Source organism: Lissotriton helveticus, chromosome 1_2, assembly GCF_964261635.1.
Source record: "Lissotriton helveticus chromosome 1_2, aLisHel1.1, whole genome shotgun sequence".
Lineage (NCBI taxonomy): Eukaryota > Metazoa > Chordata > Amphibia > Caudata > Salamandridae > Lissotriton > Lissotriton helveticus.
This window is the reverse complement of record NC_136058.1, coordinates 251,038,909-251,065,650: the sequence shown is the minus strand read 5'-3', so window position 1 is coordinate 251,065,650 and position 26,742 is coordinate 251,038,909. Positions and strand designations below refer to the sequence as shown.

Here is a 26,742-nt window from a genome sequence, read left to right as displayed (position 1 = left end):
CCCAGACGCATAGAACTTCAGTCACGCTAGCCGCGCTTTGTTTTTTGCTAAGCATCGGCAAAGCGTAGAAGAGTGCACGTCCTGTTTGGGTGCGGTCTACTATTTAAACCGCACCCGATGTTCTAGAAAATGCTTTGCCTTCCACCTTGATTCGTGGAAGGATCACGTCAGAAAACTCTCCGTAGCACTTACCTTTCCTGAAGACTCAGAACAGCTGGAAGACATCTCTGCAGACTCTGAGCAGCTAGAAGTCATCTCAGTGGAGTTTCCTCAGTCCACCACCCTGCAAGAAAAGGAAGATTCAAAGCTAAGTGCAATCTTTATTTTAGGCGCCCAACGCAAGAAAGACTTGAACAATTTTTTGGAACTATTTCTCCTTTAGCAATTCTGGATAGAAGAATTCAAAGACATTTTAGAGTCAGCCATTACAAGATGTTATTGTAATGAAGGGATTTTTAGAGCAATTTGTAAATAAGCAGAAATGGTATGTTGTGAGAAAGGCCTCTGAAAAAGTTAGGTTTTAGCGCATACTGTGTTTCTCCCTGTGTACTTTTATTTTGTTTAAGTAAAGCAGGCCAAGACACAAGAATTAACAGAACCCCTTATTTCTGAAATCAAGAAAAGAATACAAGTAAGTTTATGATTGGAAGCGCATGATAGTGAAAGGGGGAAAAGAAGGGATAGTGTTTAATAGTACTTTTTGTTTTTGTTTATAGAAATACCACATCAAAATCTTCAAGGACTACTCACCAGAGAGAGCATCTGATGACTAGAATACCAAGACAAGACAAAGACATACTGGACGATTGTCAAGACAAGACTGATCGCAGGTAGGCTTTTAGCCAAGATGCTCAAAAAGGTGTAAATAGGTCAGGACTTAGCCTAAGAACATTTAGGAAGTTGAGATTCAAAGGGAATTGTATTTACAACTTAGATACTTGTTGCCTCGCAGGTCGACAGCAAGAATCATCCAACCAATCAACGCCCTCCACGTCCAGTACCGGCCCTCCTCCCATATAGCTAGTTTTATTTTTGCTGTGAACAAATTTCAGTAAGAGTATAGTTAGTCTTTTGGGAAGTTGGTCCATTGCGTCTCTGCGAAAATCATCTACGTCATCCCAGAGGTCTACGCTTTCAAGACAAGGTAAGGGACGACGTAGCCTGGTTTGACAGAATATAAACGAAATAAACGGGTCATAAGACCACTTAATGTGGTTGTAGATGTATGGATGAAAAAAATGTGTTCGTAAAAGAATAGATATGTCACAGAGATGAACTAGTCATGAGACCACTTAAGACTAATGTGGGTACACTTAGCTGAAAAATGAAAAGGTTCATGTGGCATGTAAGCAAGGAATGACATTCTGTTGCTAAAAAGGGGCACATATAATGCCAATCTTTCATGCATGAAGGTCTCAAATCCTGATTAAATTTTAACAATAAGAAAAATGAACATTAGTCAAATACTGCTCAAAGTTAAAAGTAACGTAGGAATTCCATCCTATCGTTCAGACCATTAGGATGAATAGTGTTTAAAAAACGGATCCAAAAGTTCTCTCTCTGTAAGATTCTATTGTTATTGTCAATTCCTTCTCTTATTTCCACAGTTTCAAGCACTAAGAATTTTAGTTGTGCTACGCTGTGTCCCTTGTCCATGAAGTGAGCTGCTATTGTTGATTTGGAATTTTTCGTTTAAATATTGCTTTTATGTTCCAATATCCGGATTCTAATTTTTAATGTGATTTTTCCAACATAACACAAGCCGCATGGGCACTTAATCATATATACAACGTTCATGGTGTTACAAGTGGCATTCACTCTTAATTTGATATTGGTGCCTTTCATTGGATGACTCATACTTGATCCACGCATCGCATTGTTAAAATTAGTGCAATTCTGACATGGTTGCAGGCCTTTAAAGGTGATGTTCTTTTGTTCCACATCTGGTTTTGTTAATAATTCTTTTAAATTGGAGCCTCGAGTGTAGGAAAATATTGGTGGTTGTACATAAATGCCATTGAAATCCGGTTCAGCTGACAGTACAGGCCAATATTTTAAGATGATGTTCTTATATTGTTGGCTCATGGTAGAGTATGTTGAAGTGATTACCATTCGATTTTGTGATTGTTTTGGTTGAATTTTCAGGAGTACATTGCGATTTTCACTGTCACATCTTTCTTTAGCTTGTTGCAAAATTTGAGTGGGGTATCCTCGTTTTTTTTTAATCTCTCTGTCATGGCATTCGATAGTATTGCACTTTCAGTGGTGTCTGAGACAATTCTCTTTATGCGTAGTAATTGTGAGTAAGGTAGATTACGTTTGAGGCTTGGTCTGTGAAAGCTATTAAAATGTAGAATGCTGTTTCTGTCTGCACACGTACAGAAAATGTTGGTCTGAAAATGGTCTTGTTCACGTTGTATTTGAACATCCAAGAAGTGTATGACCTCCTGTGAAATTTCAAAGGTAAACTGGATACTTTCATCGATGTTGTTGAGTTGTTCCAAAGATAGTTGTAACGTATCTCTGGCTCCTGACCACACAATGAATATGTCATCAATATATCGGAGGAAAATCCTGCGTGACTTTTTGTGGTTCACCCTGCCAGGGAATAAGAGTTTGGCTTGACCAGGGATTATGCCTCAGTCAACCAACAAATCAATTTCTCAAATTGTTGTTCGACGATGTGACTCAGGACTTGAGTTTGTGCAATTCCATACAGTGAATTGTGTTACAAAAAAATCCCTGATAAATATTTTGACACTAAAGGTGACCTCTTTTTAAATTCTTCCTGGTTTTCCATTGGCTGCTTTCTCCCTTTTCTAAAATGAAGTGACCTATCTTCCATTTTTTCTAACCATGGAGGTGGAGCTGTGCAACTTCGATACAGTCAGCAGGGTGGAGTTGCTGAAACTCTGCAAGCAGAAGGGTCTTTAGGCAGACAGGAGGAATACCAAACTGGATCTGCTCTTACAGCCTTTCAGGAGGTGCAAGGGTGACAGTCCACCTCAGGATATGAGGATGGTGACATCAATGAAGAGATAGGAGCACTATGAGATGATGAGGATGCCCAGAATGGAGCAGGGACCAGTGTGTCTGCCAGGGCCTGATCCCATAGAAGCTGAAGGACAGGAATATAGAGAGGGGCTCCAGCTGCAGCTGGCCAAGATGATGCTGGAAGCAGAGGAGAAGAAGGCTAAGGCTTGGCAAAAGAGAGACTGGCCATGGAGGAGAGAAGAAGGGCCCATGAGCTCAGTCTCAAAGAGCTGGACATCAAAGTCAAGCACGTTGAGTCCAGCAATATTGGTGGCAGCATACCAGCAATACTCGCTAGAGAGGTGATGGTCCACATACCCAAACCACTTGGTCCCAATTATGAGGTGGAAAATGATAATTATATATTGATTTCTGCAGATGAGGTAACTCTGACAGTGGACAAGGACCAAGAGAAGTGCTGGTGGATTGCTTGTGGAAATGAATGCCTACAGTGAGAAGGGACAAGCTTCTTACACTTGAGATAGAAGACCAGACCAAAGCCATACTTGTTTCTAAATTTGGGCTGACACGAGAAAAGTACAATCAGAGATTCAGGGAAAGCCACAAACTCCCAACTCCTGGGTAGACGTTTTAGGTTATTCCAGCAAGCCATTGAAGGACTGGTTGAGGGGCAGTAAAGTGAATGATTTTGTGGGGATGTACAACATGATACTGAGGGATCACATGCACAATACCTGTTTTACAGAGCTGGGCTGACCCCAAGAAGAGTAGGTCAAGAGGGAGGTCAAGGGAAACACAGACAAGTCTCAGGCTAAGGAAACGGTTCCCATGCCTCTTCTGAAAAGGAGGAGGGGAGTTTTGGCAAGGGGTGGCCCAGGTCCCCCATTTACAACCCCGCTGCTTTGATTGTTCTCACATAGGACACCAGCAGGGGGGCGCCGACTGTCCTAAGGAACCACCCTAGTGGGACCTCTACAGGGGTTGCCAATTTTGCCTTACGGGTAAGAAGCCCCCAGCGGCAGGAAGTAGATCATTCCCTAATTTCCTTCAATTGGGAGATAGACTCAGAAAGTAGACTGGTGATCCCTGAGGGTGGGGCTCATCTTTTACATCAGGTCAAGGTGAATGGGTTCCAGTCACAACTCTGAGGTACAAAGGTGCCAGCCAGACCATGGAAGTGGAAAGGCTGATTTACCCCGAGCAGCACACCAGCCAGGTGTGTAGGATACCTCAATCCTAGGGAAGCTCCTTGTCTACCCCATGCCTCTTGTATCCCTGGAATGGGGTAGAGAGGTGGACCACATAAGGGTCATAGTGAGTGCCGGATGCCATAGAATGCCTTCTGGGGAATGATTTGCCACCAGTGTCAGGGGAACTGATGGAGCAGCTGCCCAAGATGACCTGAAAGCTCAGAATTCTAGGTGTACCACTCCCAAACAGAGGGTAAAGAGGCCCCTACGGAATAGAAGGTGGAGAAAGGACTCACCGCTGATCCCGGTTCAGCCTCAGGGTACAGATCCTGGTTTGAGTGACGAGTCTCAGGCTATCTCCCCTGGACTGGTAGGGAAGAGATTGCAAGAAGGGTGCCTAACAATGGGGTTGCAGACTCCCCATTCTAAGAAACCTCAAAGGACAGAGGCCCCTGGATGGCCTGGGGCCCAGCTCAGGACACTGACAGCTGTCAGTGGCCTCTGTTGGTTGCTGCCCCTAAGGGCAGAGTTTTCCTTGGGTGGTGGACAGTAGTCTGATGCAATCGGTGGTATGGTCTGCATACTGATATGCATCTGTGAGCAAGGTAAGGCTAGGTGCGGCACAGATGAGGACTACAAGTGAGGAAATTGATTCCCCATGGGTCGGTTAAGTGGCTGAGGTGAGTGTAGACACTGAGATCCAACTGATTTCAGAGGGGCATAGAACTGGAAAGGCCCTCTGCCTTAGAGGGTCATTGTCCACTTTCTATTGCCTAACAGGAAAGCCCATTAAAGTAGTCACTGGTTTCCTCTGGATATAGGCTCGAGGGGGGTTGTGTTGGACCTGGCCCTGTCTGCAGGGTCACCCTCAAACATTTTGCCTGCTTATCTCCATTGTGCTGCTGAAAATATTTTTTGTTGACCTTAGGACTCTGTGCACTTCGCCACTGCTACCCAGTGCCAAAGTGCTTGTGCTCCCTCCCCTGAACATGATTTAATTGGCTTACACCTGATTGGCACATTTAATTTGCTTATACGACCCTTGTAGGAGGGAATATTATATGCTCAGGTGGGCCTGCAACTAGTGGGCCTGCAACAGTCATTGTGACTCCTAGTAGTAGCACCATATGACATGCCCCAGGCCTGCCACTGCAGCCTGAATGCAGTTTCAAACTGCCAATTCGACTTGGCAATATAATCCCCTTGACAAGCCTTAAACTTCTCTTTTATTGCATATAGGTCACCCCTAAGGTTTCCTGTAGGGCAGGGTGTATTGTAACTAAAAGGCTGTACATGTAGTTTTAAGTTGTACATATTCTGGTAATGAAAAACCCCTAAATTAGTTTTTCACTACTTAGCGGCCTGCCTGTCCCATAGGATAACATTGAGTTGCCTTGTAACATTTATTAGGAGCTAACTTTTGATTGGGACCAGGTAAGCATGTCATGTTTGGTATCTATGATTTTGCATTAGACAATCCTCTTTAATGGTACAGTAGGATTTTAAATCACAATTTTTAAAGTGTCACTTTACGGGTATTTCTCTGCCCATGGCCTTTTGGTGCTTGAGGTCTGCCTTAAGTTACATGATTGGGTGTAACAGACAGTTAGACTTTGTGAATTCTTCCCAGACAATCACACAATTGAGGGATTAGGTGTACTTGAGTGGGCCACCTTCTGGCAGGGTAGGGAAGTGGAGCTGGACACAGCCACACTTGCACCTTAATTGGCTGTGCACTGCCATCACACAAATGGCTTATCACCTCCACATTGTCACTGCAGTCAACTTGGAGCCAGGGAAGTCAGGAAACTCCACGCATGTCAAAGAGAAACCTCTAAAAACATCTCCCAACTTCAAAGGAGGCACCAGGTACAAAAATAAGGCCCTCAGACCCAATGTGCAGTTTACTCCTTGACCTGTAGAAGGATTCTCAGAGGACTGCCTGCTGCTGTGACCTGCTGTGCACACTGCAAGACTGCTTTGTTACACCTGGAAGGAGAATTTTGGTGCCTGGAGCCTTCTTGAACTCTCTAACACCAGTCCTGCTGTTTGAGCCCAGCATCTTAACCTGAACCCAGTGTTAGAACCGGGGTCTCTAGTTGGCAGGGGTATGCACCCTAGTCCAAGTAGGGACCACCGCTTCCGACCTGGTAGCTTGGCGCAGAGCAGCAAAGGCGTAACTTCAGAGGCAATGTGTAAAGTATTTGTGCAACACACAACGGCGATGACACAGTAAAAACACTCACAAAAGGAACACCACACCAGTTTTGTATTAGAATAAGAATTTCTTTACCTAAAAATTATGCGAGAACCAAAAGCAGGTAAATCCTGCTCCAGGCAAGATCAATAACAAAAAGGATTCCAGTTTCCAAGCAAGATCAATAATCAATAAGAATAAATCCAGTTCCCAGGCCTGATCAATAATAAAAAGGATTCCAGTTTCCAAGCAAGATCAATAACCAATAAGAATGAATCCAGTTCCCAGGCCTGATCAAATCACCAAAAGCTCATGTGTGCCAAGGGCTCCTGCTGGTAATGTCTGTCTCACAGTGTCCTTGGGTGGCAAAAGTTCACTTGAGGTAGGTTCTTATGGTCAAAATTCACTGGGGGAAGGTTCTTAGGCCAAAGTTCCCTTGTAGCCTAATAGGTGTGCCTCTCATAGAAATGATGCTCCCAGCGTAGGAAATGCGGCTGCCCAGGCGCTGCTGGTAATGCTAAAAAATGCCCCAGTGTCAATTATCAAGTAATTATGCCCCCGTAGGCCGGTCATTGAAGGACGGTTCCCAGCCAAGCACAAAGCTCACACTCCAGGTACCCGGCCAACCCGCACCCCGCCCCCTCGCAGCAGCCTGGTTGCACTGAGGCGTTACCTGGGGTGGTGGTTGCGGGCGCAGGTGCGAGGCTCCTCTCCCCCTGGGGCCTCGGGCTCAGCAGGCGCTGCACGGGTGGGGATCGCGGCCGCACAGCGCTCCTTTAGCACAGCGCTTAACAGTGCCTCCAAGTCCAGGGCAACGACGGAGCCTCCTGCCACACAGCGCTTCGCTTCTCAGCGCTACACAGCTTGCTCCGGTCCCAGTGGCGGTGACCTCAGGGCCAGTTTCAGTCGGCTTGCGCCAGAAGCAGAGGCAATCACAGAGCCCTTGGGAGGATCACGGGGCAAGCAGTGCTGAGGGCAGGCACAGCGTTGTAGGGCAAATCTTGAGAGTGTTGTTGCTGTTCCAAAGGGCAGTCTTTAAAACGCTGTGGTCCAAGGACAGGTAGTTTCCCTTAGCTTAAAAAGGGCGCAGTCCCAAAAAGGCAATCTTTAAAAGGTTGAAGACTCTTTAAAATGTGGTTTAAAGAAAAGTAGTTCCTTTGGGATGTTGTGGAGACACTCTGGTGGTGATGTTGCAGTCTCCCATGCAGGGCAGGATCAGCAGACAGTAGGGCAGCTCAGCAGGTTGTGGGGCAGCAGTTCCTTGGAGCAGTCAGCCTCCTTCCCAGTGGCAATCCTCTTGCGCAGCAGTCCTCACTCCAGCAGGGATTCTTCCTGGTCCAGCAGTGTAACAAGAATGTGAGGCCAGGACCCTCCCTTATATATCTTTTTAGTCTAGGAGCTAGAAAGTGGTGGAAGTCTCTGGAAGGGTCTGGGGGCAGGGGCTTCTGGAAGAGTCCAGGGAGTTCTGGTATGTTCCCTGCCTTCCCCGACTTAGCTGTCACAGTGACGAGAGACAGGCCATTAAGGCTACAGTGGGCAGCCCATCACAGCTCATCCCAGGGAAGAAGGTGTGAATCACCACTCCCACCTCCCAACCCAGGCAGGCTATCAGTATGCAGAGGGGAGGGGGGAGTCTGCAGCCTAATCTAAGTATAGGCAGGAAAAGGTCCCCTTTATAAAAGTGGGATCCCTAGCGTAGTAATGCCCAAACCCTATATATCATTGGAAAGGGTTCCCCGCCCCGAGTCCAACAAGACCAAACATGATAGACTTATTAGGTCCCTGTCAGAAGTTATTCCACAAGGGGAGGTTCCCAATGTTAGCCTATGGAGGATTAAACCTTACTGCGGTAGCAGTGGCTTGTGGCAGATATGCCAGCCTCACAAGGTTTTAGGGAAGAGCACCTGCACCTCAGCACTGTTTAGCAGTGGTGAGGCGCCCAGAGTCCTAAGTCCAACGAAATGTAAGGTAAAAACGGGAGGCAAAAAGGGCAAAAATGTAGGGGAGACCACCCTAAGGCTGACAGGTCTAACACCCAGAAATACCTAAGTGACTCCAAGGGCTAGGTCTCTGGCCTCCTGTTATGAGCCGCAGGGACATAAAAGTCTCCCACTATCTTGAACCCACACCTGGACTCAGATTGAGTGAGCCATGAACCTCCAAGTGGTGTTCACCAGTCGTGGACGCTTGGTTGTGGTGCCAAAGATGCCCAGTTAGCCAAAATTCTAAACTTGGGACATTGAAATAATTTTTGGGGCTAAAAACTGCTCTGAGAACTGAAGGAAGACCAGGATCAACCTGCTTAATGATCTGCTCAAGATGCATTGCCAGTCGGCCTGAATTTACAGCGATCAGTGATGTCATTTGAGATGTCATCAGTGATGTCATGAGTGATGTCACTGACCATGTCATGAGTGATGTAATATGTGACGTCATCAGCAGTGCATTGCTGGCGCGCGAGTTATAGTGAGTACAACTAACTATAACGTGGGAATTTCAATGGTTTTGTATGAGTAAATTGTCCAGCTAACTATAACTGATGTGAAACCTATGGTTTTTTCAGTGAATTAGCAAGGTTTTTTAAATGCTAATTCCTAACTATAACGTGTGTGAAACCTATGGTTTTTTTCTGTGAATTTCAAAGGTTTTTTAAAAGCTAATTCCTAACTATAACGTGTGTGAAACCTATGGTTTTTTTGGGTGAATTTCAAAGGTTTTTTAAAAGCTAATTCCTAACTATAACGTGTGTGAAACCTATGGTTTTTTCGGTGAATTTCAAAGGTTTTTTAAAAGCTAATTCCTAACTATAACGTGTGTGAAACTTATGGTTTTTTCAGTGAATTTGCAACTTTTTAAAAAAGCTAATTCGTAACTTTAACGAGTTTGAAAACTACAATTTTTAAGTGAAATATTGTTTTTTAATGATAGGTAATTATTATATCTATTAATTTTTTAATTTTTTTCTAATTATTTCCTAATTCTATATTTGTAAAAAACTATTTTTTACATGTTTTTCATATATATATTTTTTTTATTATTTGTGCACCGGTGCGCTCACGGTACGCGTCCCGGCACGCGCACCGGTACGCGCAGCGAGAGCGCCCTATCGCGATCTATTTTTTTTTTAAATGTATGTATTAAAAGTAAATAATAATATATAAAAGTACTATTTATAATATTTAAGAACCGTATTTGAACTTTAAACGCATTCCCGAAAAACGAGCAAAACGTCACTGCTACGCGCTGCGTAAGCGCCCCCGGAAGCGCTCCAGGAAGCGCCCACGTACGTGCCGCGTATGCGAAGCGCTCCGGAGCGTGACCTTAAAATAACACTTTTCATTGGTTCAGAAATTTTTTTTTTCCAAATATTGAGAACCCCACCCATTTCTCTCACTATTGCTTTGTACTTGGAGAGAGCAAGAGGTGTACTGTGCATTATCTGCTTCTCAAAGTTTTCTGATCTACAGCAATGGCTGCAAGGGAGTCATCCAGCAGTGATTCTGAAGGTTTTCTGCCTGAGGACCCACCTCAGCACAAAACAAAGAACCACTTCATCTGGAATTTTTTTTCCATCCCTGAAGGAAAAAAAAAGGTTAATGCTGCTAAGGTAACCTGCAAGATATGTGGCACTACTTTATCCAGAGGCAATCCTAATAGGAAATATAGCTTTGGAAATGCCACTATAATTAGGCATGTCCAGAGAAGACACCCAAATAACTTTGCCAGGGAGAGTGTCAGGGACCTGGCACGGAATGCACCAAGAGATGGCGGCAGCACCTCCACTGGTGGAGCAACAGCTTCGGGAACACCACGTGGAAGAATGGTCCCTAACGTGCAGCCGGTCTTTGCAGGCATAACATTTCTATGCGTGGACTGTGATGAACTGCTCTGTTATGGGGAGCAGAGCATTGAACTCATTTCTATGAAGAGACAGGAACACCGCTGCCCTCCCCGTCCCTAATTTTTCACCTTTTTTTTGCTCCTGTTGAGCAGTTTTGGAATCCCTGGTTTTGTTTTTCCCCTGAAAAAAAACAAAAAAAATATAATATCGTTATAAAAAAGTATAAACATTTTTTTTTAAAAAGAAGAAAAAAAAAGTTCTTTTCAGAACTACCTCCAATTCTCAAAAAAAGAGCTGTATTCTTTACATATTTTACAATTCTTTTTTTCAGAGAATGTGTACTGAATAAATGAATGAATAAAATGAGTGAATGAAGGGGAGAAAGTGATAGAGGGATCAAGTGACAGAAGACGAGAGAAGGTGAGTTGTAAACAAAAGTGAGTTGAAGTGGAGAGAACGAAGGAGAGTGACAGGGAGTGACGGAAAGAAAGGAGTCAAGGTGAAAAAAGAGGATTCATATTGAGAGAAAGAGGGTGACGGACGATAAATTAAGGGGACTGAGAGTAAGGCAAGGGGAGTGAGGGAGAAGGAAGGTGGACTGATTGAGAGTGAGTTGATGACAGTCAGTGTTTGAAGATGAGTGAGGGTAATTGAAGGGAAGTGACTGTGAGGGGACAGAGGAAGTGAGGCTAAGAGAGAGGGAGTGAGGAAAGGGGAGTGAGGATGTGAGAGGACAGAGGGAGTGAGAGAAGGAGTGAGTGAAGTGGAGTAAGGTGAGTGAGGGAAGGGCAATGAGTGAGGGAGCGAAGAAAGGGAACAGAGGGGAACAGGACTGAAGCAGAGGTACTAAGAGAAGGTGACTGGGGGATGAAAGTAAGGGGAAGGGGAATGAAGGATAGGGAATGAGGGGTAGTGAGGGAACTGGAGTAAGGGAACAGGAGTGAGGGAGGGTGAGAGAACGGCAGTGAGGATGAGTAAAGAGGGGTGATAGAGGGTGGATAAAGGCAAGTGAGAATGAGACTAGGGGACTGAGAGAGTGAGGAGACAGAGGGAATAAAGGAAAGAGTGAGAGAAGGGGACTGAGTGAGGGAGCAAAGAAACGTAAGTAAGGGAGTGTGGGAGAGTTAAAGGGAGTGTGCATGAGGAAAGGGGACTGAGAGAGTGAGGGGACAGAGGGAGTGAGGCTAAGACAGAGGGAGTGAGGGAAGGAGAATGAGGATGTGACAGGACAGAGGGAGTGACAGAAGGAGTGAGTGAAGCGGAGTAAGGTGAGTGAGGGAAGGGCAATGAGTGAGGGAGCGAAGGAAGGGAACAGAGGGGAACAGGACTGAAGCAGAGGTACTAAGAGAAGGTGACTGTGGATGAAAGTAAGGGGAAGGGGAATGAAGGATAGGGAATGAAGGGTAGTGAGGGAACCAGAGTAAGGGAACAGCACTCTAAGCACTTTAAATTATTTTTTTCACTCTAATTTTTTACACTGTTTTTCCCCGTGGTGCGCTCAGGGTACGCGTACCGGTAAGCACCCATGTGTGCGCACCCTGAGCTTACTCCGCGAAATAAAAAATAAAAAACTAAAACTTTTTTTGCCCTACGGAGTCCTCCTAGGCCCCCCTGATAACCTGATAAAACATAAGGGGGGCAGGGTGTCTCTACACTGCCCCCTATCAACATTTTCCACTTTTATTTTTCACCTCTTGTGTCTCTGTTCTTCAGAGTCACAAGATGGCGGACTATGCAGACCATTTGGAATGTTTACAGACATCCAAGAGCCAATTAGCTTTTGAAATTTAGAACCAATTAAAATGTTTCTTTGGTTTTGAATTTGTGTGTGATGAAGTTTCATTGGTTTTCTACATGAATATACATGAAAAATGAGAGGGAAACAGCCATTTTGTGATAGTACTCTTTGAGGTACATTTGTGAGGAATTTTTGGTGTTCTATTTCTGGTGTGAAATTTACACAGTACTAACTCTTCTACTGCTTTCTAAAAGGTGAGTTGTTAATTTGTAAGGGGAATTTAATACTTGATAAAGCTAGTTTTATATTATCTATTACTAAAAACGATAAATTAAAGTGATTTTTTTTCCTGCAATTTACAGCAAGAAATTTGAAAAGAATATGGATCTGAATGAGGACACCGTTGATATTAATTTTGAAATTTCTGCGACTTTTGTTGAGGCGAGTTTTATTGAGGTCTTGAATGATCCTGTTGATAACACTATCCATGAAGAAGACCTTTTTTTGAGAGGAGATGGAATGGGGGATTTTAATGATGAGACTTTGGATGCTGAATTAATCGAATGTTTGGACTATATTGAGTTCCAGGTCTCATGTATGGAGACTTCTGATGAGGAGATTCCTGATCAGTTAATGTTAGAAGTTCTTCTAAATTATGAAAATTCTGAAGAATAAATTTATATTTAGAAATTATAAAATGTTTGAGACATTTTTTATTATTCTACTTGTAATTTATGAGATAGTAGTGAAATGATTGTGGTATAAAGTGAGACTTATAGTATAGAGTGCAACATTTCTGTGTTACATAGTAAGTTTACTCACAGTTACTTCCCTTCTCCCACTATATTTTCTCAAATGTGCATTTCACATCTCTTCTTCATCTCATGCCTTCTTTCTCTCACTGTCTCTCTCTAATGTACACTATCGCCGCCATTTTGTGTACTTTCAGAAGACAGTGAAATGTAATGCTCCAAAGGTGGAGTGCAAGATCTGCCATACTGTACTTTCCAGAGGGGACCCCAGAAGGAAGTACAGTTTTGGTAATTCTACTATGATTCGGCACGTCCAGAGGAGGCACCCCCAGAACTATGCCCGGGAGAGTGTCAGGGCTCTGGCACGAGAGGCTCCAAGAGATGGTGCCTCTACTTCAACTGGAGGAACAACTGCATTGGTGAGGGGGCGACCAGAGCAGCTGATCCCAAATATTCAGCCTGTTTTTAATGAGGCCTCCATCAAATGCAAACATTGTGATGCCCTACTTTGTTACGGGGAACAAAGTATTATGATCATTGTTCGAGCATTAGAGAACCACCGCTGCCGTCCCCAGTCCTAATTTTAGTGAGAGAGGAAAGGAAAATGAGTGAGGGAGCAAAAAAAGGGACGAGAGGGGAAAGGAAGTGAAGTAGGGGGATTGAAAGAAGGTGAGTGTGTGAGTATAACTAAGTTATAGGGAGTGAGCATGACAGAAGAGAAGTTAGAGACTAAAGAGACGGAGAGAATGAGGCTAACAGTGAGAGAATGAGGTAAGGGGAGTGTAGAAGTAAGAGGATAGAGGGAGTAAGACAAGGAATTAGTGAAGTGGATTAAGGAGAGTAAGGGAAGGGAAAACAGTGAAAGAGCGAAGGATGGGAAGAGAGAGGAAGGAAAGTAAAGGAGAAGGTCTGAAAGAAGATGAGTGTGAGAGTATGGCTCAGTAATAGGGAGTGAGCATGGTAGAAGAGGAGTGAGAGACTAAGAGGATGGAGAGAATGGGGGTAACACAGAGAGAGTGAAAAAAGGGGAGTGAGTAAGTTAGAGGACAGAGGGATTGACAGAAGCAGTTACTGAACTGCAGAAAGAGGAGTAAGGGAAGGGAAAAGAGTGATGGAGTGAAGGATGGGAAAAGAGAGGAAGGAAAGTAAAGGAGAAGGTCTGAAAGAAGGTGAGTGTAGGAGTATGGCTGAGTTATACGGAGTGAGCTGGATAGAAAAGGAGTGAGAGACTAAGAGGACAGAGAGAATGAGGCTAACAGAGAGAGAATGAGGGAAGGGGAGTGTACAAATAAGAGGACAGAAGGAGTAAGAGAAGGAGTTAGTACAGTGGAATAAGAAAGTAAGGGAAGAGAAAAGAGTGAAGGAGCAAAGGAAGGAAAGAGAGAGGAAGCAAACTAAAGGAGAAGGTCTGACAGAAGGTGAGTGTGGGAGTATAGCTGAGTTGTAGGCAGTGAGCGTGACAGAAGAGAAGTGTGAGACTAAGGGGATGGAGAGAATGAGGCTAACAGAAAGAGATTGAGGGAAGGGGAGTGTAGAAGTAAGAAGACAGGGAAAGAAAGAGAAGGAGTAAGTGAAGTGGAGTAAGGAGAGTAAAAGAAGGGAAAAAAATAAAACAATGAAGTAAGAGAAGAGAGAGGAAAGAAAATAAAGGAGAAGGCCTGAAAGAAGGTGAGTGTAAGAAAAATTTGAAAAAAGAGAGTAAACGTGGGGATTCAGAATAAGTGAGGCAAGCGCAATAAGGGAACAGAGGTGTGGGAGTATCAAAGAAGAGTAGTGAGGTTATGGAAAACAGTATAGTGAAAATAAATATTGTACATGAAACTTACCTTATAAGTAATGTAAAGTTAATATATTTCCATTAAAATTTATATCTGTGGGGGCGTGGCCTAACGGGCGAAGATGGCGGTCGCAGCTTTGTAGAGCTCCCGCTGGCCCGGACATAATTCGTCTATTTATCCTGGCCCCCGAGCCCATACACCGTACCACCTGTGAAGCGAGTGTGTCTGGCAGTACCAGGGGCTCTCCGGTGTGACGAGCGGTGCTCCTGGGCAGTCCCGTGTGGTTGGGTCGCTGGCGGAAGCGTGCGGCCTGGTGCTCACCAACGGAGCCGGGACCTCGATTTTGGGACAGCCAATGCGGAGGACTGGTGGGCGGACCGACCGAGCGGCCATCCGGCTGGAGCTGGAGACACCGGGAATTGGTGAGGCCGTAGATGCGCTCCTAATTGCCATCATGATCGTGGAGGGGGCGCCCGGTGCGAGGAGGAACCGCTGAGGCCTGCGCGGACTTCAGACAGCCGGGGCCTCGAGTTTCACGACCCGGGGGCCGGCCCCGACCTTGGGCTGAGACGGACCTGTGGCGGGACCTGAGTGGCTGCGACCCTGGTGTGGCGCCATAACGGACTATCGGCGAGGCTGCAGTGCCCTCCCCCCGGGGCAACTTGGGGGCCCTTGAGAGACTGATGCCCGGGTGCTGCCCCAGGACGATCTATAAGCAGTGAGTAGCTCCCCTGGCACCGCCGTATTGTTGGGGCCGACTGTGGTGTTAAGGAGGACATACACTGGAGAGGGTGGCCGCGTGGAGCCTGGTGCATTGGCATAGTGGGATCGAGCGCAGGTGGGCCACGAGACTCTATACCCACGGGGCCGCCAGCGCGGTGAGTGCTGATCAAGGACCGGCTCGGAACTGATTTGTGGCACATAGGTAGGTTCGGCGAGGGAGCCTGCCTGCCATTGGGAGCCGTGGAGCCGCGGCTGCCTTCACCCGGGAGTTGCGGGTTCACTGCGCTGGCCTAGGTTGGCAGCTCTTGGCGGTCAGTGGAGCCCATACTAGCGCAGGCGCTTGTACCATAGTGGAACAGGGACAACACGCGGCCATGACCAGGGGAGGTGGCGGTCCGTCCAAACAAGGACCCATTGACAAATTTACAGGGCCCAGTGGAGGGTCCGGCGCAACCGGGGGAGGCAATGGGGCGGGGCCGGACAATGCGGCACTAATGCCGGTAATCACCCAGTCCAGGGACATGTTGGACGCCAAGATTGGAGCAGTGGGAGCGGATGTGACTCTGTTGCGCCAAGATTTACGGAATGCGGTGACACGGATTACGGAGACGGAATCCAGGATTTCGGTGGTTGAGGACGACGTTGGGACCCTAAAACGCAAAATGGCGGAGATGGAGCACGTCCAAAAGACCCTCGCGTCTCGAGTGGAGGAGGCGGAAGGGCGCGCACGCAGAAACAACCTCCGTTTTGTAGGATTTCCAGAGAGATGTGAGAAGGACAATATGGAACAGTTCCTATCCCAATGGCTGGAGAGCTGGCTTCCCCCGGGAGTTCTCTCCAACTGCTTCATAATTGAACGTGCACATCGGGCCCTAACACAGAGGCCGCCGGAGGACGAGCGTCCCCGACCGGTAATTGCCAAACTCCTGAATTATCAGGATCGAGACGCCATTTTGCGGGAAGCAAGAACCAGGGGCTCCATCTCCTACGAAAATAGGAAGATTATGATTTTTCCCGACTACACTAAGCTTGTACAACAGCAACGCCATTCCTTCATTGCTGCCAAGGCCAAGTTACGGGGTTTGAAACTACAATATTCTCTGCTGTACCCGGCCCGCCTGCGAACTGGGGGAGGCACTAGGTCAGCTTAACACCGGGAAGGCACCCGGGCCGAGTGGGTACCCGTGTGAGTTCTACAAGAAATTTCACCTCCAACTAGGGTCCCACTACCGCTGTGCACTTGAGGCGGCACGAACACAGGGCAGGCTACCATCTGATTGGCGACATGCTGAAATTGTGGTCTTTCAAAAGCCAGGTAGACCCCCTGACAGGCATGACTCGTATCGCCCCATATCCCTGCTGGACATCGAGGCCAAAATCCTAGCAAAAGCTCTGGCACACCGCCTGCTTCCGTACATTGCGGACCTGGTCCACCCTGATCAGGCCGGTTTCATGCCTCATAGGGCAACGCGTCACAACATCCGGCGGGCGCAGGTGGCAGTGGATGCCACGGGGGTCATAGGGGAACAGGCGGCTCTGCTGCTGGCGGACATTGATAAAGCCTTCGATTCAGTCAGCTGGACGTACCTGTTCGCACTCCTGCCCCGTCTCAATTTGGGCCCAGTGTTTTTGTCCTACCTCAAACTGCTATATACGGATATCACGGCCTCGGTGCGGGTCGCCGGGGCGGTTTCGGAAAAGTTTCGGATTGGACGGGGAACCCGGCAGGGATGCCCGTTGTCCCCGTATTTGTTCGCCCTGGCTATGGAGCCCCTGGCCTCTTGGGTGCGCATAGACGCACAAATGCGGGGCTTTGTATGGAATAGGAACCTAGTGGACAGAATTGCATTGTATGCAGATGACGTCCTCTTCTTCCTTATGGATTTGCGTCGCGCGGGGCCCCGAGTCCTAGAAATTATGCGTATTTTCGGGGAGGTTTCCGGTCTTTGTCTGAACCTACACAAGTCCACTCTGTGGGTGCTGGGGGGTGGAGCTGTAGCGGACCCCTGGGCGTCAGGATTGCAGGTAGCGTCCGGAGGCTTGAAGTACCTTGGGGTGTTCCTCTCGGAATCGGCGAATGTTGCTTGGGAACGCAATATAGTGCCTGTGTGGGAGCGAGTGCAGGCTGATACTAAAACGTGGTCTAGGATGCCTCTAACCATATTCGGTAGATCTGCAATCTTCAAGATGGTTGCGCTCCGGCGCCTTCTGTATCAACTGCAGAACTACCCCCACCCCATCAACCCCCAGTGGTTTCGACAAGTCAATTCCGTTTTGGGTCGCTTCCTGTGGGCTGGGGGACCGGCCAGGGTGGCGCTGCGGACTTGCTTCCTATCCACATATTGTGGTGGTCTGGTCACCTCCGATCTGTTATCCTACTACCAGGCCTCCCAACTGCTCATTCTTAATGAATGGTGGTATGGTGACAGAGGGGACCCGGCCTATGCTCTGGAGAGCTCGCTGATGGGGGACAATACGCTGCACTCGATTTTATATTCAGCCCGGTTGAGGCGATCGTTGCCATGTGTTACGAAAGTAGTCTTCGCTGTATGGCGACAGGCGCTGCGCCGGATGGGCTGGTGGGGCAAGTTAACGGCGGAAACGCCGCTGTGGAACAATGGACAGCTCCCAGAGTTATCTACTCTGATGGGCTTCGATGGCTGGGATGCCATTGGGATCTCGTTGTTGGGCCATGTGATGTCCGGGGCCACCCTCAAATCGTTTCAGGAGCTCAGAACTGAGTTCCACATGCCCCAATCTCAATTCTTTCGTTATTTACAATTGCGTCATGTGCTAGCCCCCAGTATTGCTAACCTGGAGACGCTCCCTGAGTTCAGTCCAGTCGAGGCGAAGGTCTTCATGGGGGATCTTGGGGATAAGGAGGTCTCCTGCATTTATCAAACGCTGGTTACTCATTGCTCCTCCACATTACTTCCCCTTAAGGCGGCCTGGGAGGGAGATGTTGGTCCCCTAGACGAGGATGATTGGAGGGAGGCCCTGGAATCCCCAGGAGGGACTGCCATTGCAATGCGGCTTAGGTTAATCCAATTCAAATATCTCCATAGGGCCTATCACACCCGAGAGCGGCTGTGGAAGGCGGGACTGATTGGGTCTCCGGAGTGTCTGCGTTGTGGGGCCGCAGCGGGTACGCTGCTGCATACTGTATGGTCGTGTGCTGGATTATCTGGTTTCTGGAGAGGTGTGTGGGACTGCCTGTCTTAAGTCCTGGGATGGGATCTCCCCCGTACCCATCGGTTGGGGTTGCTCCATATACTGTAGGGTGTTGGTGGAAACGTGTATAAGCGCCATCTACTGTTGTTGGGACTTGTTGTTGCTAAAAGGGACCTGGCCCGAGCGTGGAAGGGAGAACGAGCCCCCCCCCCTGTGTGCATGGAAGGCTGGCTTGGACTACTACATGGGACTTGAGAGACCGGTGTTTGAAGCGAGGGGATGCCCCCGTAAGCATTTTAAGATCTGGAAGAGGTGGGCTGATTATAGGGGGCTGTCATTGGATCCCCCAGTGGAACGTGAGGAGGACGTATAGACGAGATATGCCACATGGGCCTGGATCAGTGTCATACCTCTCACACTACGCCTAAGTATCGTATGCATTTTATACACACGTGCGTGGGTTAGGGTGGGAATTGGGGGAGGTTGTGGGGTAGTGGGGTAGTGGGGTAGTGGGGGTTGGTGGGGCTAGGGGTGGAAAACTGGGTTATGCAAATTGGGGTTTTTCTCCTGTTGTCGATTGGACATTGTCTCTGCAATATAAACGGTGCCAAGGCTCTTGGTGGTGATCTCCTGACTGTGGGGAGCCACATCTTTTCTTCTGCTTCAATCGCTCAATAAAATTTGTTGTGAAAATTTTTTTTTTTATATCTATGAAAGACAAAAAAAATAGATTATTTATAATATATATTTTAGAATACAAGAGACAAAGTAAGATAAGTAAGGGAGTGTGGGTGATGGAAGAGGAGTGAGAGAGTAACAGGATCGAAAGACTGAAGCTAAGAGACAGGGAGTGAGGGAAAGGGAGTGAGGATGTGAGAGGACAGAGGAAGTGAGAGAAGGAGTGAGTGAAGTGTAATAAGGTGAGTGAGAGAAGGGAAATTATTGAGGAAACAAAGAAAGAAAACAACGGGAAGGGGAGTGAAGTAGAGTGACTGACAGCTGGAAAGTAGTGAATGGGAGAGAGGGAAAGGGCAGTGAAGGAGTGGTTAATAAGAATAAGTGAGGAAAGTGGAATATGGGAAGGGAGGTGAGGGAGAGTGAAAAAAGGCCAGTGAGGGTGAGTTAAGAGGAGTGATAGAGGGTGGAAATAGGTGAGTGAGCATAAGAGAATGGGAAAGTAATATATATTTAATAATAATTTATTTATTTATTTATTTATTAATGAAATTTGTTAAGCGCAAGGCAAATGCCCGAAGGCGTCTCGGCGCTAGATAATGACAGCTCAGAAACAGGAAGAAACAAAATTTACTGGTTAAAAAGCCAGGTCTTTATTTTCCTTCTGAAGAGGGTAAGAGTCGGGCAGGATCTGATGTCCGCATCAAGTGAGTTCCATAATTTGGATGTGGCAACAATGAAACGGCGGTCACCCCATGAAGCTGTTTTAGTTCGGGGGACAGTCATCAACAGGGCATTCATGGAGCGTAAGGTTCTGTTAGGGGTATAGAATGCCAGGGAGTTGATGAGGAAGCGGGGCCCTAGGTTACGGGAGGCTTTGTAGGCTATACAAAGAGCCTTAAATTTAATTTGATTGTTAACTGCCAACCAGTGATAATTTTTAATCACTTGGGAGATGGATTTAAATTTTGGGGTCCCAGAGAGCATTCTAGCAGCTGCGTTTTGCACAGACTGTAGTTTGCGAATGACTTTCTGTTGAGTATTAATGAAAAGTCCATTACAATAATCCAGGGTGGACATAACAAAAGCCGTGACTAATGTCTTACCTGAGTGGGGAGGGAGGAAAGGAAGAATCTTTTTGATGGATTTAAGTTTATAGAAGGCAGTTGAAGCTATAGAATTTGCATGAGCAGCTAAAGTTAATTTATCATCTAGTAGTACCCCCAGGTTTTTAACTTTAGAGGAAGGTGTGGGCGGGGAGCCTAATTCGTTGGGCCACCAAGCTCCTGGCCAAGAGGGGGACAAATTTCCAAAGATCATTACCTCCGTCTTTCGAACATCATGTTAAATGGTTTATTTTTGCTGTTCTCAGAATATATTGAATTTCACTTAAAACAGTGACTTCAACAGTACTCATCATATAACAGCGGGCAAAAAAAAACCATTGAATAATTTCTTAAATATTGTAAAATTTTAAAAACCATATCTAAACTCACTTTTGATCCATCCACTTTTCCACGAGGCCAAATAGTATATGGAAAGTCCTTTTCTATGGAAATTAGTCAAGAGTATTCTTAATGTCTCATTTACCCGACTTTCTGAAAGAAAAGCTCCAACATCTTTTACATTATGAAACAAGAGTTTTACTTCCACCTCTAGCTTACTTTTTATAAATAATTTCTATAATATTCACAGCACACACTATATGATAAACATATACTATCTCTATGAGAACTACATGTTTTTATTATCTTCATCACTCTCATTCAGAAAGTAATTTTGAAGAGCAAACTAAGTTATATATTAACTGCTGCAATCTTCATAGGCCAATTACCTTCCCTAAATTTTCGGTTGTAAGAACACTAGTTAAGAATTTAGTAAGTCAGAAGGCAAACGTTGTTTGAAAGTCAATTGAGTATCATTACAGAGCTTCCAACCTTTTTGACATTTTAAATAACATGTGTAATGTCCTGATGTTGTTGAAGGACCATCATGGTAAATAATTGCTGCAGTTGTAAAGGTTCTTTTTGAAATTAATAATTGAGAAGCCACAAAAATTTGTATTAATGTTGTCAATTTAGTTCCATCAGGTCTACATCGTTGGAACATTAAAATAACATACTGTCCATATCTTCTTAAAAATAAAGTTGATAGCATTTCAGATTTACATTGACTACAGACCATGTTTTGATTTGCTGCTCTACCTACATTATTAAAAGACACTGATTTGCAGTCTGGTAAAGTCAAATATATAAATATTTCAGTTTCTACTGTAGTACTACTTGAAAAGGAGCAATTGTCACAGTCATGTTGCCATTTATAAGAAAGGCCAAAAAGATTTTCTACATCTACTCCTTCATCTTGCAAAACAACAAACATATACATTAGAAATTCCTGACAATCTTGCTGAATATTCTGTGAAAATTGATTTAGACCAGAACATATGTCTAAAACCTTTCGAATTTCAGAAACACTTTGTATTTTTGTTCTATCACTGCTACATTTCTCTAATACAGAATTTAATAAACAACAAAGTGTTTGATCACGATTTTCAGCAATCTGTTCTTTTACAGTTTGGAGAAAAAAAAAACATTAACCACTACATTAGCATAGCAGTTGACACCAGAACTATTTTCAAATTGAAATCCAACAACATCTTTAACTGAATCCATTTCCTTTATGCTTACAATTACTGTTTCATCTACTTTTTTTCTTTTTGCTACAACTTCACAACAATTTTTCTCATTTCTTCTTTTTCAGCCTACCACACGCTTTTCAAACAGAGGATATTGAGGTAAATTTGGAGAATACTCTCTTCTTAACCTATTATATTCTTTTACACAATTTAGATCTGCATTAATCTTTGTCTCATCAAAATCAATCAAGTACAATCCAGATAAAGTTCTGACTCGAGATAAAGCATCATATGCCACACCCTCCTTGAACACAGAATTTCCAATATTCACCAAAGCACTATCAACACTTAAACCTTGAGATTTATGAATAGTTACTGCATATGCCAAAGAAACAGGAAACTGTTTTCTGTGCACATATAAATCTTTCACTAGCAAAAAACGAGCTGAACAACACCTGATTTGTTGTACTTCTTCAATACCATCAAATTTGATTTTTATAATTTCAATTCCATCTCTATTTCGGTAATTCACAAAATCCACAACATGACCCATTGCTCCATTTACTAAACCTCTTTCCACATGTAAATTACGTCGTCAAATTATACGACAATTTAAAGTTGCATACAGAGTCTTTTCCATACCAGCAGTTTTAGATATTGTCTTCTCTAAAGAATCTAATTTTGATTTAAACTTTTCTGACAAACTAATAGTTGCCCCTTCATGTTCTATTTTATCAATAGCTTCCAGTTTCACAATTTCTTGATTTTCCAACTTTAACATTTTGGTGTTGAAGATTGAACATTTTTGCAGAGTTGGCATCAAGCATATGACAGATTTGTTTTCAGGAATTTTCTTAAAAATATTCTCTGGGAGAATATTTTCCTTTGGAAACAAATTTGAAATTAATCGTCCATGTAAAGCTTCTTTGCCATGCTCAGTTAGTTTCCCAATTCTTACATCTTGTAGAATATTTTTATGATCTTCATCCTTTGCCTGTCGCATATTTTGAAGTAGTTCTGCATATTTGAAATTTAGCCATATGTTAACATTTCCAATGCTTCCTAAGCACTTCCGGGTATCTTCATGCGTAAGCATTTTAAACACTGGCTGTCCTTTCACTGGAGTTAGTTGTAGTAGATCTCCAAAAACAATGATGTGTTTGCCTCCAAATAACACATCATAGTCTGTTTTAAGAGTTTCTTGCATTCTTAAATGCACAAAAGCAAGCATTACATTTGATACCATGCTTACTTCATCACTGATAAGAAGTTTCATTTTCTTTAGGACTCTTGAAACTTCACAACAAGCTTCTCCAGATAGCTTGTGGTATTGTAATTTGTTATCATGCTCCACTGGCAGCATCAATACGCGATGTAATTAAATCCCTTTAATGTTGTGTGCTGCCAACCCAGTTGGAGCAGTAACAATACAAGAGAGCAATGACTCTGTTGTTTTCTGCAAATATGTTGCAATCGCTTTAATCAGGAAACTTTTCCCAGTTCCTGCTTCTCCACTCACATACAGTTGGATAGGTACAAATGATGTACATGAGCACTCTTTTTTCTCATGAGATAAACCATGCTCAATTTGTTGTGTGACTTGATCATATATTTGTCTCTGCTCAATGTTTAGTTCTTTTTCCAAATCTTCTAAGTCAACTCCATCCTCCTGAGCTTGTTCCATGGCTCTTTCAACTTCATCCATGGCAGTGGCAGCTTCATTTTGTATAATTGGTCCTCCTAGTGGATCCTGACTCAATGAAGCAGAACTCTGACTATCTTGAGAACTGTCTCTAGCAATCTCTGCTGCAATTGTAGCTTCTTGCTGTATTTCCTCGTTCATCATTTGCAGATAATTTGAAAAAACAGGACATTCTATCGTATCCTTGGTTGCATTGAACGAATCTTCATAAGTAAGAAAATCTCTAAGTAGTTCCTCTTCTCTACGCCAAGGCTTAAAGAGTTGCAAAAGAGCTAAGTAATAAAATTCCCTTTTGTCTGGAGAATCACAACTCAATTTTCGATGATTAATCAAATGGCCTTTTCTTTGTTTTACTAGACAGCCTTCACATCCAATTACAGCATATACACCTTTATTGATGTCTTCTGTGGCGTTCTTTTTAAAAATGTAGGTTTGCAGAACTTCATAGAGACAAGCGTTCTCAAGGTGAGTACTTCTATTTGGATAGTATGTATCCAACATGTTTGTCTTCAAAATATCTGTACTGTCTGGTTCTTTCTCCGCCAAATACTCTATTTCTTGTACAGATTTCAAAACTCGGTTTCGTGTTGCAGCAAGACCTAGACTCACCCAAATGATAGTTCTAGATTTGGCATATAGACTTGCTGATGATAACCGATCAGAACATTCATACGCTCCAATTTCTCGATGCGACAACATCTTTAGACTGTAACTGTATAATTACTTGCTTAGACTCTTTTCATGTGAAATTTCCTCCCACATTTCCTTCAGTTCTGTTTTTTCTGATTTTGTGATGTAAGACGTCACATATCGAGCCACAGCAATAGAGTTGTCAGCCACATATTGAATATCCATGTTAGCATTCCACATGGACAAAATGACTGGGTTGTAGTCATTTATAAATTTGGATTCCTCATTTCTTCTTAGGTTGTATGTATTTTTGGGTGATTTCCTTGTCACAGTATGTCGCAGAGAAGACATAAAATTGTTCACTCTTCCTTTCAATGTTACTGGACGTGGAAATGCAAAATGACATTTCGTATAGAATTTGTCCTTGGATTTGTATTTTCGACGACAGTATTTCCCACAACGATGACTTTGAAAGCGTAAAACTTGGTGTCTTAAATTGTTTTCTTCCGTACTTTTCGGAACAGCACATGTAGAATACTGCTCAATGAAACTCATCACTTTCTCATCTGAATATGTTCCAAATTTAGGTGCATCTTTAATCCATAGCAGCATATGTATATGAGGAGCACCTCTTGCTTGATACTCCTTTCTCCAAAAGAAATTCAACACCTCTCCATGCAGAGGATTTTTTTTGTTTGTAATAAAAGACATCATAGCTTCAAACCTATGATTGAAATACCTGCATACATTAACTGGATCCAAAGAGCACAGTACTCCAGGTGTCTTGTATTCAATATTTTCAATGTTTTTATTTGCCTCTCGTAGAAATTCAAGTAAGTCTTCCCAAGCATACTCAGCACAGCGAAGAGTGAGGAACCATGTAGGAGTTCCTAAGTTTCTTAGCATACATTTCAATTCCCCATGACGACGGTACCAATACTCGTAGTACCTCGCTGACATGCCATGAGATTAATTAGCTGAGATTCTAAAACACTGTCTTGCAGTTTGACTTTATCCATAAAATCCCTTTCCAAAACATTTTGTAGATGTGCTCCACTTTTCAGTATATGGTTTACTGCATAGGAAAGTCCAGACGAGTCACTCTCAAACAGTAGATGGAACAAATATGGAATGCATTGACTAAACCTTGGATCTTCTGCATATATTCTTGAAGTCCGGTATTCAGATGCAGGAATTTGAACAGGTCGGTCGTCATATCGTCCACCTTCACCTGTTGGAAATAACTGTGGAAAACAACGAGCTTCTAAACTTTCTTCCCATACACTAATGGGACTTCCTTCGGCTTTTTTCATCTGAAACAAGTCAATAGCATTCCCCATTACTTCTTTGGAATGCAATGGATGAACACTATAATGTTCGTAAATTTCTTCACTTCTAGAGACATCAACTTTTTCTATTTGTCCAGCAGAGACATCAGTGTCGTCTTGTACAGTTGTTTCCTCTTCTACCACCTACACATTTTTATAGTACTGATTATTTTTTACCAGAAACAACGTTGCCTTTTTGACTTTCCTAACATCCACTAATTCTTGCCAGATTTTCTTACTTTTTGTCGGAACACCATTAACTAGAATAACCAGAGGTTCCTCTTCTACTTTTTCAACACCAATTGTATCAATATTTTTCTTAAAATCTATAGGCAAATAAACAACTCTTCCCTTTAATCCTCTCTGTAAATCTGAAGGAGGCAATTTCCCTGTCTTAGGCTCTATGCGAACAATAGCCTAAAAAGGATGTACACATTGAATCAGAATAGACTCATAGGTATTTAAATCCATCAATTCAGAAGGAATGTCTACCAACTCCAGATTATTATGAACAGCTCTAGCAGGCATTTTGTTTTCATTTAATTTATTATAAGAATATGTACAAATACGTTGATCACAGCCCAAATCAAAACAATTTTCAACCAACAAATAAGTTGCAAAATCCTTCCACTCATTATTATTTATCTTTTCGCTTTTTACATATAAATCAACTATGCTAGTCTGATGCTTATAATAAGTCCGTCGACAACAAACACAAGAAAAATTAGGCCTTTCACTTGAATTCACTTTAAACTTTATAATTTCATTTTCCAAATTTTCTGTACTTAAAATCTCTACATTCTCTTCTACATTACCTTCTATTACTGTATCAATTTCTGCACTAACCTCTTTTTCACCAAAGTAACAAAACTCAATTTCATCACAAATGTTTTTGACATCTAATTCAGTTTCATGCAAAAGAGCATTGTTTAACTGTTTTAGTTTAAGTGCTGGACTTTTTGCATAGTACACCCTTCTCACTAATTTCCTCACTTTATTATGATGTACTGCTAACATCCTAAAATGGTGAAAAACACTATGACATACTTTTCTTGAAAGACAAGCCAGTGAATGCCCTTGCAAACCTGTTTTTCTCTCACTCTACAAGGATCTAACTCTTGTAAAATTTTTCATTTTTTGTTTCACACTTTTCTTAGTATATGTCCGTAAGAAAGTGCGAAACAAATCAATTGATTCCTGTCAGACACTACAAATACTACTACAATTCCATGTATGCACTGGAACCTTAGGACATCTCCCTAAAACTTCATCAGCTAACACCTCTTCTGTATTTCTAGGCACAATCTCTTCTTTTTCAACCGGACAACCGTCCTTCACCTCATATGCTCGACCACTGGTGTCAACTGCATGCACCAAATCATTATCCT

General features: G+C 43.8%; 1 long non-coding RNA gene across 1 annotated transcript in view; it reads left to right on the top strand.

Moving 5' to 3' along the window:
• Window positions 1-450: 450 nt before the first annotated feature.
• The window catches only part of LOC144800526 (uncharacterized), a 134,631-nt gene continuing 108,339 nt past the window's right edge, over window positions 451-26,742 (top strand). Inside the window, exon 1 of the long non-coding RNA XR_013604426.1 lies at window positions 451-830. This is a non-coding gene — a long non-coding RNA (uncharacterized LOC144800526). The remainder of the gene's footprint in view (window positions 831-26,742) is intronic.